Genomic DNA, 15,797 nt, shown 5'->3' with positions numbered 1-15,797 from the left:
CAAGTGCGGCCGACTGGTCATATGAGCAGGGATTGCACAACTACCACCACCACCACCATGACATGTTCAGATTTGATTTGCTTTCAGTACAATAAGAGGGGCCACAAGAATGCCCAGTGTCCGAGTCTAGCAGCCGCAGGACAGAAGGCCCGTCTTCTTTGCAAAGTCACTTTTCTTCCATTCTTTATAAACAAACAATACTTAAATATGATGTTGATTCTCGTGGATACTCTGATTTGTATAAAATTGGGTTGCAAACCTAGTTACACAAGACCTGTGCAACTCCTTGTTCTTTGTCAACTTCCTCATCAGATTAAGGATTCTTCCATGGTTGTAAATGTAAACCACAATTGCTCTTGCATCAGCCAAAGTATTTTTATCTTCGGTATTTTTTTCACCAATATCTCTTATCATCAGATTCACAAAATGTGCTGCACACAAAGTCCAAAACAACTTGGGATGTTGTTCTTCTAAAATCTTTCCAGCAACTTTCTATAATGAACTATAAGAAATGACAAAAAGAATTTAATTAATAAAATGATCATAAATTTAAAATAACAAATAATATTTAGAAAACTAGAAAGTAAAACTACCTGCATAATGTTCTCCTCTCCAACATCTTTTATCACCTCATTTATCATCTCCACGATTAATTGAGAATTATTCACATGCTCTAATGCATCAATTGAGTTCAAGAATATTGTTCCAAGAGGACAATTGACTAAGAAATTTATCAAATAGCTTCATTTACCGTCTGTCCAAAAATCGTACATAATGCTTATAACTGCCCAATTTTCAGAAATTTTTTAAACTTTTAATTTCATAAACATCATCCATAGAAAGTACAAAAATCCCAATACATGTCCATATTGTTTTTGAATTCAGGGTACAAAAGCTAAATGTGAAAATACTAGAGAATACACGCCACGTCATCAAGCTGGGCCCTTGCCCTTATCAATAGAAGTACCTAAAACATTCAATAAAATTGTAAGCATAAGCTTAGTGAGTTTCCCGATCATATAATCACATAATGTCATGCTCATACATATACATACAAGTTTGCCATGGTATCCCTCCATGGTCTTCAATGGAATGCCATGGGCTACCCCCATGGTGTTAAATCCTCATGCCATGGGCTCCTCCCATGGTCTTGCCAAGTTTCATGGGGTCCTCCCATGGTCTTCACATAAACTTATACATAAATTAAATAACAAATCATTACACATTCCAATACTAATTATCTCATATCAATTAATGGGCCGGCCTTGGTGCCTTCAACCCATGAGTGTGGTGAGAAGACTCACCTCAATACTGCATGGAAGCTGACTATGTCGAGACTCCAATATCCGCTCTACACAACCCTATAACAGAAACAGATTCTTAAATACAACTCAAAATGCCCCGAAACCTCTTAAAGGTCAAACTTGGTCAAAGACTAAGGTCAAAGGTTAAAGTCAACGTCCCGAGTTGACCCAACTCGCCAAGTTGTCCCTCAACCCGTTGAGTTTCTCTATCACCCGTACAGATTGGGAAAAATCCCATCAATTCATTGAGTTCACTAATGAACTCGTTGAGTTGGCCAGAAAACCAACCTCTTAATGCATTAAGCTGATACCATCGAATCTAGGGACTCCAAATCTCAGATCTCATCCAAAACGATGTCTAGAAGGGTAAAGTTTCCAAATTTACCCTTAATAACCATCCAAAAAGAAGCAAACCCAAACCATAGGCTCTTTAGAGTGAGTCTTAATCTATTAAGCCCTTGAACTCTCCCAATATAGTCCCAAAACACAGAACTAGAGTCCAAAGGTCGAATAATCACATAAAGTTTCCAACTTTACGTCCATGCAAACTAGAAATACACTCTAGATCTTAATAAGGACTTAATGAGGGACTTATTGCATGAATGGGGCTTGGAACTAATAAAGTTTGCAACTTTCAGCCATGAGAAGTCATGAAGGGGTTAGTTCTAACATTATAACCCGTGGAACCTTCAACATCTTGACTAGCCCAACCAAAATCCCAAAATCAATGTAAAACTTCTATTAAAGAGATCTAGATGATAACAAAGCAAGATGTCGACTTTATACCTCAAAAAGACTGCTATTGAAGAAGAGTTTATGGATCCAAAGTCCTCCTTCCAAGATAGGTACTTCCAACTTTAAAGCTCCTTCCAAAGAATCACCAAAATCAACTTTCCAAGCTCACACAAGCTCATACACTCAATCTTGCAAGGTAATACACGAATCTAGGGGTTCTGGACAAGGGTGGCTGGTAAGGAGGCCAGCCAAGGGGTTTAAGTTCTGTAAATACGGTGCAACACCCTAAAATTAGGGTTTCATCTTTAGCCGCCAAGTCATCGAGTTGGGTCACTAGAACCCGCAACCTCAAAATTCTTGACAGGACAAGTTCGAGCTCCCCAACTCGTCAAGTTCCCACAAAATTCCAATATTTCGAAAAAAAAAGTATAATACCCGGACCAAGCATTACAATGCTACACCGATATTCCTCCCAATGTGGCTGGAATGAATCCACAAACTTTTGAGTATCTTCTAAATGTTTTTTTCATTAATGTGACACGAATAGTATGATAAGATGGAGTTGGCATACCTAATATAAAGTCATAAATTAAGTATATAAGTAATAATAAAATAACCAATAAATATTTAATCATATCTTGGAAACCTTCGTCACGTACGACATTGAAGGGTAAACCAACCGAATAAGCCCAAGTTGCAATTTTATCCCAAGCATTCATCTTTAACTTCTCTTTTATTGGATTATTTTTAACAAGTGTACTTCGCTTTTTTTTTCATGATTAGTTATCGAGAGGACCTCGCACGTTGCTAGCACCCACAAATTTCTTTTTCTTCGAAACATTTCTTTTTTCACTAACTTCTTGTACAACGACTTCCCCACCCTCATCTTCATCAGAAAGATCAACTGTGTATGATCAAAGAATTTCTATATTTCTTTTCTTTTCCTTTTGTATCTTGTCTTTTTCTTTAATTGATGTCATGATTCTTTTGGATATCCACAATCACATTCGGACAACCGGTGACTTGTCCTGAGGTATGAGTAAGATGTTGCTTCAATCGTGTGATTCCTCCACTTACCATCTTATCACATAATGTGCAACAAAGGCTTTGTTTTTTCGAGGGATCTCTCCACTCTCCCCATTCCCATGTCATATCTCCATTCAAACATTTTGTCCCAGTTCCGGCATCAGACGATATTGTATTATTGTTTGTGTTTGTAGGGTTTACAGATGCATGTGAGGATGGACCATCCACCATCAAAGTTGTTGCAAAAAGCACGATCAGTAACAAAGTAACAAAACAACATGATCATTTAAGAAATAAGAATAAAGTACTTGTTATGATTTACAATAACATGATCCTGTAACAATAACAACTAACAACTAACGCTACCAAGTTAAGAAAAATAGAAGTTGTATATTTAACACAAATACAACATCAAAGAAACTTGTAGCAACTAGCAACTTAACAGTTAACACCTAAGTACAATATGACAATATTTAAAATGCATGATCATTTAATATTTAAAACCATGAATCCATGGCTTAACAATAACAACTAACAACCAAGTTAAGAAAAATAGACAACATATTAAAGACGAGGATACAAACAGAAAAGAAAAGAAATATAAAAATTTGGTAAACATGAGATTTATTCGAAGCTAATAGTATCAGGGCCAAAACAACATCATTTAATGTAACAATAGCTGCTGAAGAAGAAGAAGTTTGGGCCAATTCAAATCTTATAGTGGAAGAAATGAAGAAGCGAAGGTACCTGTTGAAGACGAAGAACAATAGTTGTTGAAGACGAAGTACCATAGCTCCTGTGCTGCTTAACAGTTGAAGAACCGAAGAAGAATAATGGAAAAAGAATCGCTGCACCACATGCCAATTGAATCTCAAATCAGTTGAAGTCGCAAGTCGCAAGTCGATGTTCTCTGGGGTTGAATACGAACAAAGACAATCTGATGAAAAGCTAGGTATACGATTGTCGATTGGGAAGTTGGGATTAAGACTTTAGTCGTTTGGGCTTATGAGTGTTAATTCCAAAAGAAATCAAAGTTTATGGGCTTATCCACAAATTTGACCCGAAAATAGATTTTCTGGAAAATTGTTGATACATCCGATATTTATGAATCAAAATAGCGGTAAAATATCAGTAATTATCGCCGATATTTGCGGTTCGATATTCTAGGACGATATTTGATACAGATATTTTGAAAGGGGCCGATAACCGATATCCTACCTGGATTGCGCCGATATTAATTGCCCAACTTTCCTTAAGGCCCACTAATTTTATCTACTCCAAACTTTTGCATTCAGGTGGCCCAATAAATCCCCAAGCTACAAAGCCCAAAGAATAGCCCAAATCTGTGGCCCAAACATGCAAAGCCCACCATCCTGAGTATGTAGGGTGTACCCAGCATTTATGTGCAATGTACTCGCTTGAAGGCTTGTATGCTAAGCGTACATGCTTGTACGCCCAACATACTCACCCATTCAGCCCAAAACTTAATTCCATCACTTAATCCCTTAAGGTATAGCTTCAAAACACATATCTGGCTTCCTTGAACTGGCTTATCACGTAAAGTTAATAAATTTACATTCATGCATGGCTAAATGAAGCTCTTAAGCTTAAAAAGGACTTAACAAGTGACTTAATGCTTGCATGGACCACAATACACCATAAAGCTTGCATTTTTATGAACCTTGGGACTGAATGGAGCTAGGATCTAGCAACCATTGCTTCTGGAGTAGATCAAAAACCCATCTTTATCACAAAAGACTCCAAAAAGCACAAAATACTCCATGAACTAGATCTAACATATAAGATCGTCAAGATAGAAACTTTATACCTCCAAAATGTAGATCAAGATGTAACAATCCTGGATCCAAAAGCTTCAAGCCATCCCACACTTCTCCAAGAAGTTCCTTCTTCTTCTATGAACACTAAAAAGATTGAAATACTACCAAAAGCTCAAAAACAACTCAAATCGGGGCTAGGGTTTCGATTATAGGGTTTATAGGGACGGAGGCTGAAGATATTAGGGTTAGGTGATGATATAAGGAGCTTAAATAGGGTCCAAGACCCTAAAATAGGGTTTGGGTCTGATTGGAGTACGCCGAACGTACTCTTTAGAGAATCCGCGATCATACTGCTAAGTACGCCCAGCGTATGTGATTGTATGCCCAACGTACTGGCCTTAGCACTAGTACACCCCGCGTACCCGGTTTCACCCTAAAACCACTAAAACTTTTGAAGGCCATAACTTCTTTGTCCTAAGTCCGTTTTCGACGATCCTTATATCCACGAAAAGGTAACGAGAAGCTCTACACTTCTATCAACTCATACATGCCTTAAAACCTCTTGAAAAAAATCTAAATTCCATAAAATCCGGAACTGACGCTTTACCGAAATACCTCTTGGATCCAAAACACAAATCGAACTTCCTGGATCACCCCAATTTTCACACCCCCCAAACCAAGGATAGCGGAAACGTCCGGGGGTGGCGGACTTCATGTATAGTATCACAACAATGAGTATAATAGTGCTCAAAGTAAATACAACCATCATAAATATAATTGAAAAAGCTACACCATAGTATGCGTTTACATGTTTCAAAATCAATTACACTATGATGACAAAAAGAAATTTTTGACGATTTAACATCCCATCCTCAAAAGCTGTTGATTTCCCGTTTCATTGATTTCCTGAGAATATAAGTAATTTCGAAAAAAAAGTCAACAATTAAGTTGGTGAGTTCATAAGCTTTTGAATGTAGAGTTTGAAAACCCTGGTTACTACCAGTATGTATAGTATGTTCTGTTTGAATTCCTGGTTACCACCAGTATGCATAGTATGTTATGTTTGAAAACCCTGGTTACCACCAATATGTATAGTAGTTTTATTATTTGAAATAAAACTGAGTATTGTATCCCGAGTTTGAAAACCTTTGTTTACAAATGATATGTATAACCAAGAAAAATCCAATATTTTTCCTTATAAAATGTCATGTAGTCTTAAATCCCAAGACTGAGTATACGTGTGTGTTTCGTACTTGTAACATGTATGCAGTTTTAAATAGATAAAACCCCTTTCTAAAGTAGAAATTCCCGTAAACTAAATGTGTCATTATCTCCTTATGTGAGTCGCTATAACCATACTATAACAGAGATGCATGTTGCGACGTTCTTCAGGCGTCTGAATTGAAATGACACTTGTCACCCCCAATCGGCCGATCAGACTGTCTTAGCAGCATGGATGTGGGTTGTCAACCACAATACAGATCTATATACAATTATCATGCTCTCCTTACAAGAGACTTTGGTTATAACTAATTTCAGAATTTTAACTAGTACTCAAAGAGTACAACGAAGACGTGTCTCACAATTTACGATAACGAGTTTATGTGTAGTATGCGTGTAAAACCTTTTCTATGTTGGAATTGAAATCCCCTTTTTGTGTAGTATGTTTGAAAGGTGAAATCCATAAAATATACCTATTATAATTTATCATCTGGTAAATGAAAACCCGTTTGTATTGAGAGTAAAACCTTTTTTGTGTAAGTAATATCTTTAGCAAAGCATACCAATATTACGTATGTTTCGTCTTGTATGTTTGTAATGATAAATGAATCTTACAAATAAGTGAGTAATTTATTTTATTTAAATGTAACTTAACAGAAAACGCATGTAAAATATGAAGTCATCAAATATAAACACTTTGCTCAACATGTTACAAAGTGTTATGAAAGTTGTAAGCTATTAACTAGTTTTTAACTTTTCTGCACTTTTTAGGAAAATCATTGAAAAATCATACAAAGTCGAAAACTGAATCCATAAACTTAGAGAGTTTAGAAAATGTGTCTAGTTCATTCATAATTTTTATAAGTCTGTAACATGTGTGAAAACGTTCATATTCACAGACTGGTCCGAATTCGTTTTTGAAATGATAGGCAGTTTTGTAAAAATCGCCATAAATTGTACAAAACTCGTATGGAGATATGCACGTACTCATTATAAAGGTATAAACCTAACATACTTGCATATTAAACATTTTTGAAAGATATGAAGTTTAAGATGGTTTAAGATGGTCAAAACAGTCCGTGAATAGGACTCAACTTTTCTGTTGAAAGCTGACGTTTGAGTTTAGTTAAGTTTTTGGTGTTTTAACTTGTATCCCCCCCCCTGTAACATCCAGATTTCCAGGTATTATATTTTATCATTTCATTTTTTAGAAAAAGAGAGGGACTCGACGAGTTGAGTTGTAGACTCGTCGAGTAGGACCGCGACTGCTGACTGGATTAATGAACGGACTCGACGAGTCCGCGCTGTAAGCTGAAACCCTAATTCCATGGGCCTGAGCCCTATTTAAAGGACCTTATAGCCCTCTTGTGCGGCTACCTGTCCAGAGAGAGTGTCCCCTAAGAGCTTGAGCGAGTTGAGTGTGAGTTAAGGCCTTATTGATCGATTTTGGTGTGTTTAAGCAAAGGAGAAGTCATTTCTAGCAAGAAGAGGTCAAGGGAGTTGTGGATCCAGGGTTTTCAAGTTCAGATCTACACGTTTGAGGTATCAAATCAAACTCCCCTTCTGTTTTGGGTTAAGATCCATGATCTAGGGTTTTCTATAGCCCTTTTTGGGTTTGATAAGTGGAGTTTATGGTCCCTTGCTATGTTAGACTTTGGATCTGGATCCATAGAGGTCTAGAGAGCTTTCCCCATTCTGCTTTATAATGGTTTATGGAGGGAAGGAGACTAGGTTGCCATGTTAGAAGGAATTTCACCAAAATGAGCCTTATACATGTTGCATGTGGGTCAAGATTCGACCTTTACATTGTTATTGGTCGTGGGGAAGTCAGATCTATAGATTAGAGAAGTGGATCTGACCTCAAGAGGTTAGATGAGTGTAGTCATGGGAGGAACTTGCCGAGCCCATAAGGGACTCGAGGAGTCGAGTCGGGTTGCCCCGCGATTCGCGACCTGTAATGACCCGTTAAGTGAAGGGTTGACTCAACGACTCAAGTGAGGACCAGGGGCGAAAAGGACATGCATGTACTCGTCAAGTCATGCGAGTGCACTCGACGAGTCAGGTCAAAGTTTGACCATTGACTTTGGTTGACTTTTAGGGTTTAGTCAGTGTTTGGACTTATGAGCCATTGGAGGGGTAGAATGGTCATTTACCCTTCTTAGAGAACTTATAGAGAGGGGTTGGCCTAGCCTGTATAAGTTGTATTAATTAGAGTAATTATTTATGTGATTAGGCGGAGGCTAGTGCGGTATTTTCGAGTTCGAGGTTTACCACGTTACGTGAGGTGATTCTTCTCACTATACTTTACCTAGAGTGGTATTTAGAATTATATGACAGGGTATATTGTATGCTATGTGTTATCTATGTGATTCTGTGTTATATGTGATTAAGAGTTTATAGAGTTAGGGCCGAATGGTCCACATAGATAGGACCAGAGGGTCCATAGAGTTATGGGACTGGAGGGTCCTACTGAGACATTTTGACCAGAGGGTCATATAGAGTTATAGCCTCGAGTGGCTAATATATGTTGTATGTGGTATTTTGGGGAACTCACTAAGCATTTATGCTTACAGTGTCTGGTGTTATGTGTTTCAGGTATCAGCGAGGATTGCGAGAGGCGCCGACATGATCAGTATACACATGAGGAGTTTTTGTTTTGACATTCTGATCTTGGGTTGTGTTTTATGGATTGATTTTTGAAACAATGAGATTTTATAATATTGATAAATGGAAATATGTTTTAAAAATGTAAAAAAAAAAATTGTTTTTAAATTTATGGTGTTACAAGTTCGTATCAGAGCCTTGGTTTGAGGGATTCGGGTGCACGTTCGGGCGTATCTGAACTCAAACTGAGGATTTGAGGGATTTTCAAATTAAAATCACAAATTTTTCTCAAAGAGTAAAGAGTTTTTGAAAGAGTAGAGCATAGCAGTGTGTACGATCAGCCAGCGCCCGAACGGTGATTTCCCAAAATACTCTTACATTATGAGTTATGAGATATGTTATGATATGATATGCATGCTAGAGTAGGCTATGTATTCTTATTAGGACTAGAGTGGCATGATCTGTGATGCCTTAGCCTAGGGGTTTTGCTGCTAGGAGATGCTTGAGAGTGAGTGGGTAGCAGCGAGGAGCTTATGAGAGATCTGCTAGAGAGTAGTCTATGCATGGAGGGAGTAGAGTACTTGGGACTTGGGATCCTAGGAGGAGGACTTGGGGTGAATACTGATGCGGTGTGGACGGTAGTATTGGGCCCGTACTACCGAAGGCACCGGATCAGTGCGCAGCCCAAGTAAGAATCCTTAGGGTACCATGGACCGAGTAGGAATGGGATATCGAGTGTGTGTACACTCGAGTGAGTCTCTGTTATTTTGTGTTGTATTTCAGAGAGACGTCATGGTTGGTACACGCCACACTCCTGAGAGTAGTGGTGTTAGCGATGAGGAGATCTGCAGATTGATTCACGAGGAGGTGGCTACTGCCATCCGAGCTGAGATACCAGAGATGTTTGGGTCTATCAAGACCACCCTGATCGAGACTTTTGACGAGCGTTACGCTGCTCTTAATGATGTTGCTGTTGCTACGGCCACCGCAGCCGTTGCTGCTGCGAGGCCACAGGGGGTGACTCGTTGTTGTACTGAGAGTTTAGCAACACAAAGCCACCAGAGTTTGATGGGACGCAGGACCCGATCGTTGCGATGAGATGGATTTTTGATATTGAGGGATGCTTCTATACGTGTTCTTGTCTAGAACCTCTGAGAGTTCGGTTCGCACTGAACCAGCTTCGCTTGGGGGCGAAGGACAGGTGGAAGTTTGTGACAGCGCACTACTTTTCTACAGAGCTTGCCGCGGTGACCTGGGAGAGGTTCACTGCTATGTTTCGTGACGAGTACGTTCCCCCGGTGGAAAGGGAACGTTTGGCCCAGGAGTTCTTGACCCTCAAGCAGGGTACCGATTCTGTTACAGTGATCACCAAGATGTTCCATGAGAGGGTGATGTTCTGCCCTGAGCACGTGTCTTCCGAGCAGCCACGCATGAGTAGATATTTGAGCATTTGAGGAGATACATCCATGAATTCGTGGCGAACTCGACGTACCGGACATTTGTTGAGCTTCAGGAAAATGCCCGGAAGAGGGAGATTGAGCTCGAGACTTAGGCCAGAGAGGAGGCAGAGTCTCAGGGGAGGGATCAGTGACCAGCATAGTCCCAGCCGGCTGCCAAGCGGGCCAAGCTCGAAGATTCGAGATCAGCGAACCAGAAGGGCTGCACTTGTGGCAAGTGCGGCAAGAGTCATGAGGGGGTGTGTAGGGCAGGTTCTTGCTACAAGTGTAGCAAGGAGGGTGTAACGCCCGTAGATCCGGGCTAGTCAATTTAGAGGCAATAAGTGTCAAAATCGACTTTTCAGCAAAAGATTATTTAGAATAAATAATCTTAAAGAAGTTGTAGTATATGTTACAAGGTTTCCGTACATATAAAGAGCGCCGAAATCCGAGTTATAACGAAGAAGTTATGACTAGTCGAAGTTTTACAACAAAACCGGCACGACACCAGGTGACGTAAAAACTGAATTTATGATAGAAGAATTTTTAGCCTTAGTAATCTAAACCAAAGTCTTAGAGTATGTTAAACCGAGAAAATCCATAAAAAAACGCCCAATTCTGACTTCGTATGAGGAAGTTATGATTTTTCTAAGATTCGGCTTACCAGTGCACGACCCGAAACTCGAATTTTAGTTCAAGTGGTTTTTGGCTTATGTGACCTAAATGAGAGTTGAAGATCTCATTAATATGAACTCAATGGTAAAAAGATAGACGAAAACAGAGTCCGTATGAAGGAGTTACGAATTCTTCGCGGTCATTTAACAGTCTAAACGCCTCCTACTGTTAAATTTGAGATCAGTCGAGAATTAGCCGATAGAGTCTAAATGAAAGTTGTAGATCATGATTTTACCTGCACGTTGAAAAAAATAACGTCGAAAACGAAGCTCATATGCGAGAGTTATGATTTTTCTAAGTTTGAAGGCTGATACGCGATAGGGGGTGACGTGGCACCACCAGAATTGGACACGTGGCACCACCAGAAGGATGCCACATGCCCCAACTCGGCGAGCAAGTCCTCCTACTCGGCGAGTCCATCAGGAATTCACCCTGTAAATAGAGGTTCCGGGTCTTGCCATTTCTTCACACCTCTCAAACCTTCTTTCTCTCTCTACACTCTCTCTCTAAGCTCCCTAACCCCCCCTAAAAGCCTAGGTAAACCCCCTAGCACCCGAAGGAAGCCCCGAGGCTCTTGGAGTCCCGAGAAAAGAGCCTTTCGGTTCGGGAACGCTGCTCCAGCAAAGCCTGGTTTTGCGAAAAACCCGTTGTAAGTGAGCTACGCCTACGCTATTTTTAATATAGCTTCTAATTAATTATAATAACATTATTAGGACCTTAAAATAATTATTTGGGCTATTATTATGAGTTATATTGAGTGTTATTCAATGCTTATATAATAGTAATAATAGTCAGACTATTAATTTGTCACGGTTATCGTTAGACTAAACCCTAGTGGTATTGATACTAGGTTTTATCGAAGGAAAAATTATTTTGAGAGTATCGAAGCGCTGTCCGAGTGCTGAGTCACCACCTTTCAAGTGAGTGCATAGTCCCTTTCATGAACATGATTTTAATACAAGTATTGATTGAAGTATTAATTATATGTTTATGTGCAAGTTAATTGATGTTGCCTGAAACACGTGTTAAAGAACATACCTGATTATATATGATAATTTAGGATAAAGAGTAGACCTAAATCAATTATGAGGAAAATTAGGTAGTATTTTCTTACGATTACAAGTGAGTTATACTCAGAGAATAGAAGTTTAGTATATGTCATTTATCCGAGAGCATGGATTAGACATAGTCATTGTCCCTAGTCCGAGAGTATGGATTGGACATAGTTAACTATCATTAATCCGGGGGCATGGATTAAGACATAGTAAGTTGTCCTTAGTCCGGGAGTATGGATTAATACATATTCATTCGTCCTTAGTCTAAGAGTATGGATTAGGCATAATAATTCGTCATTAATCTGAGAGTATGGATTAGTCATTCGTCCCTAGTCCGAGAGTATGGATTAGGCATAATCATTCTTCATTTATCCGAGAGTATGGATTAGTCATTCGTCCCTAGTCCGAGAGTACGGATTAGGCATAACCATTCGTCATTAATCTGAGAGTATGGATTAGGTAAAATGGTTAATCTTAGGTTTGAGAGTATGGATAGTCTCGTTGTGAGGATCGGCGGGGTGGGATAAGAGTTGTTTACACATGTATTGTGAAATTGTATTTTTGTGAATTCTAAATTATATATATGATATAACATCGTGGGATTGAAATCCCTATGTACTCACCAGGTTTCCCAACCTGACCCACTCAGTTTATTTATATCACAGGTGTCGATATGAAGTGACATTACACTGAGAGATTAAGGAGATATAGATCACTAGTGTAAGTGAATGTAAGTTCTCTTTATGCTTATGTTTTTGTATTGACGATGACATCCCAAACGTTTTAAAATGAATAAAATACTTTTCTTAGACAATGTTTTGATAACGTATTTATCGTGTTTTCTGGGAACAAATTCCGCAACATTTTTATAAAAAGAAGTACTCTGATTTTTAACAAAGCATAAACAAAATCGGTCTTTTCTGGCCGTGGAAAATAGGGATGTCACAGAGGGGCACATGGCCAAGGATTGCCCCAAGGGGTTTGCAGTCTGTTTTCACTTCAACCAGACCGGACACCGAAAGGCCGAGTGTCCGCAATTGTGGGGGTCAGCTCAGGGAGCATCACATGGATCTGCCCCTGCCGTCGTACGAGCTACGGAGAGTCGTCCGGTGAAGGCCGAGGCACCGAAGGCTCGCGAGAGAGCTTTCCAGTTGACAGTGGAGGAGGTCCGTGCAGCGCCCGATGTTGTGGCTAGTATGTATTCATTCTTCTATTTATTTTGAGTTGTGATGTTATGCTTATATTATGATATGCGTAGGTACATTTCTTGTGAGTTCTGTACCTGCTTTGGTGTTATTCGACTCGGGTACGAGTCGGTCTTTTGTGTCTTTAACCTTTTGTCAGCACATCAGTATCTATCGTGAGGCATTGAGTCGACCTTTGCGAGTTTCCATAGCTGATGAGAGAGCGGTGTATGCCACTGATGTGATTCGAGGATGTGTACTCGAGATCTTCGGCGTTGAGTTCCCGATTGATTTGGTCCTGATTGTGATGGGAGATGTTTGTGTCGTCGTGGGCATGGACTGGTTGAGCAAGTTTGGAGCGGTTATCAACTGCGAGCGACAGCTGGTGACCATACGAGACCCTAGTGGGGGAGTTCTTACGGTTTATGGCAAGGGTACCCGTTCTGGTTCAGCATTTTGTTTGGACGCTAGAGCGAGGCAGAGCCTACAGCAGGGCTGTAGTGGGTTTGTGGCATATGTGGTGGATACGAGAGTATATGCAGAGAGACCGAGTTCGGTCGATGAGGTCCCGATAGTGCGTGAGTTCCCGGATGTTTTCCCCGAGGGGTTGCCGGGTGTGCCTCCCAAGAGGCAGGTGGAGTTCCGTATCGATTTGGTTCCAGGGGCAGCACCTATCGCCAAGGCGCCCTATCGCCTTGCACCTCCAGAGATGCAGGAGTTATCCTCGCAGCTTCAAGAGTTGCAGGTAAAGGGGTTTATACGGCCGAGTAGCTCGCCGTGGGGAGTGCCAATCCTTTTTGTCAAGAAAAAGGATGGTTCACACCAGATGTGAATTGATTACCGGGAGTTGAACAAGTTGACGGTCAAGAACCGTTACCCCTTACCGAGGATCGACGATTTGTTCGATCAGTTGTAGGGAGCGTCTTGGTTCTCCAAGATTGATCTGAGGTCTGGATATCATCAGATGAGAGTGCGTGAGGAGGATATCCAGAAGACAACGTTCAGAACTCGTTATGGGCATTACGAGTTCGTGGTGATGCCTTTCGGGCTCACCAATGCACCGGCGGCATTCATGGATCTCATGAAGAGGGTGTGCTGGCCGATGTTGGATCGTTCAGTGATCGTGTTCATCGACGACATATTGGTGTATTCAAGATCCAGAGAGCAGCATGAGGATCATTTGAGGGAGATCCTCGGAATTATGAGATCAGAAAAGCTTTACGCCAAATTCTCCAAGTGTGATTTCTGGTTACGAGGGTCCAGTTCTTAGGACACCTCGTCAACCAGAATGGGATCTTGGTCGATCCAGCCAAGATTGAGGCGGTGATGAGTTAGGAGTTGCCAAGATACCCCTCAGAGATCAGGAGTTTTCTGGGGTTGGCCGGCTATTATCGGAGGTTTATCAGAGATTTCTCCAAGATTGTTGTTCCTCTCACCAGGTTGACCCGGAAGGGTGTAGCGTTCAGTTGGGGCCCAGAGCAGCAGGCCTCATTCGAGACACTTCGCAAGAGGTTATGCGAAGCCCTAGTACTAGCCCTTCAGGAAGGGATGGAGGATTTTGTGGTGTATTGCGACGTGTCAATATCAGGATTGGGTGCGGTGTTGATGCAGAGAGGTCATGTGATAACATACGCATCGAGGCAGTTGAAGCCTCATGAGACGAGATATCCCACTCATGATCTGGAGTTGGGGGCTGTAGCGTTCGCCCTCAAGATCTGGCATCACTATTTGTATGGGGTCCGGTGTACCATATACACGGATCACAAGAGCTTGAAGTATCTGATGGATCAGCCTAACCTGAATATGCACCAAAGGAGGTGGTTGAATGTGGTAAAGGATTATGAGTGTGAGATCCTGTACCACCCGGGCAAGGCTAATGTTGTAGTCGATGCCCTGAGTCGTAGGGCAGAGAGTGCCCCGATACGAAATGTTTGTTTGCGATTGACAGTGATGACCTCGGTGTTGGACACCATCCAGGAGGCCCAGTTAGAGGCCATGAGACCGGAGAACCGCAATAAAGAGCGGGTGATCGGGCAGATATCTGAGTTCGTTGCTAAAAGTGGAGGACTTATGACCTTTCAGGGCCGGATTTGGGTGCCGTTTGGAGGCGGAGCACGTACCATTCTGATGGAGGAGGTGTTGGATTAGTGTCTAAGTCCATAACTATTTTGGTATGTACTTGACCCGATGGTGCATGGTCCTTTTGGGTTGCCTTCACCAAAGCAACTTGATAGGATGAATTATGGAGAGAGAGGATTAATTATGATTTATTAATATATTATGAGAATAATATATTAAAGGAGAAATCATATTTTTTAATTAATATTAGTCAATAATTAATTAAGAATTAATTTTGTGGCTAAAAGACATTAATTAAATAAAGGGGACTGGAACTGTCAATTGTGTGATAGTTGAATATTGGGCTAATGGAATCCATAGATGATGGAGTGGACGAATTCTATGGGGAAACCCATTAGAAATCGTTCAAGGCCTCTAAGGAGGGAGTCCATGGGTTGCTTAGGGCTTAACCAGTCAAATTAGGGTTTCCTTGTTAGATAACCCTAATAGTCTCACTATTTAAAGGACCATTGAGACTAAAAAACGTGGCCAGCTAACTCCTTAGGGTTTCTACACGTTTTTTGGGTGCCTTCTCTCTTCTCATTCTTCATCCTCTTGCTCTTGGTGTTTGTGAGCCATTAGAGGAGTGACACTTGTGACTCTAAGCCTTCTAAAGCCAATTAAAAGAAGGATTTGAGATTGTTATTACTACATAACAATC

Source organism: Lactuca serriola, chromosome 1 (assembly GCF_051521515.1).
Source record: "Lactuca serriola cultivar US96UC23 chromosome 1, Lser_US96UC23_V15, whole genome shotgun sequence".
In the NCBI taxonomy this organism is placed as follows: Eukaryota; Viridiplantae; Streptophyta; class Magnoliopsida; order Asterales; family Asteraceae; genus Lactuca; species Lactuca serriola.
The sequence above is the reverse complement of the archived record's forward strand: the minus strand, read 5'-3'. Positions refer to the sequence as shown.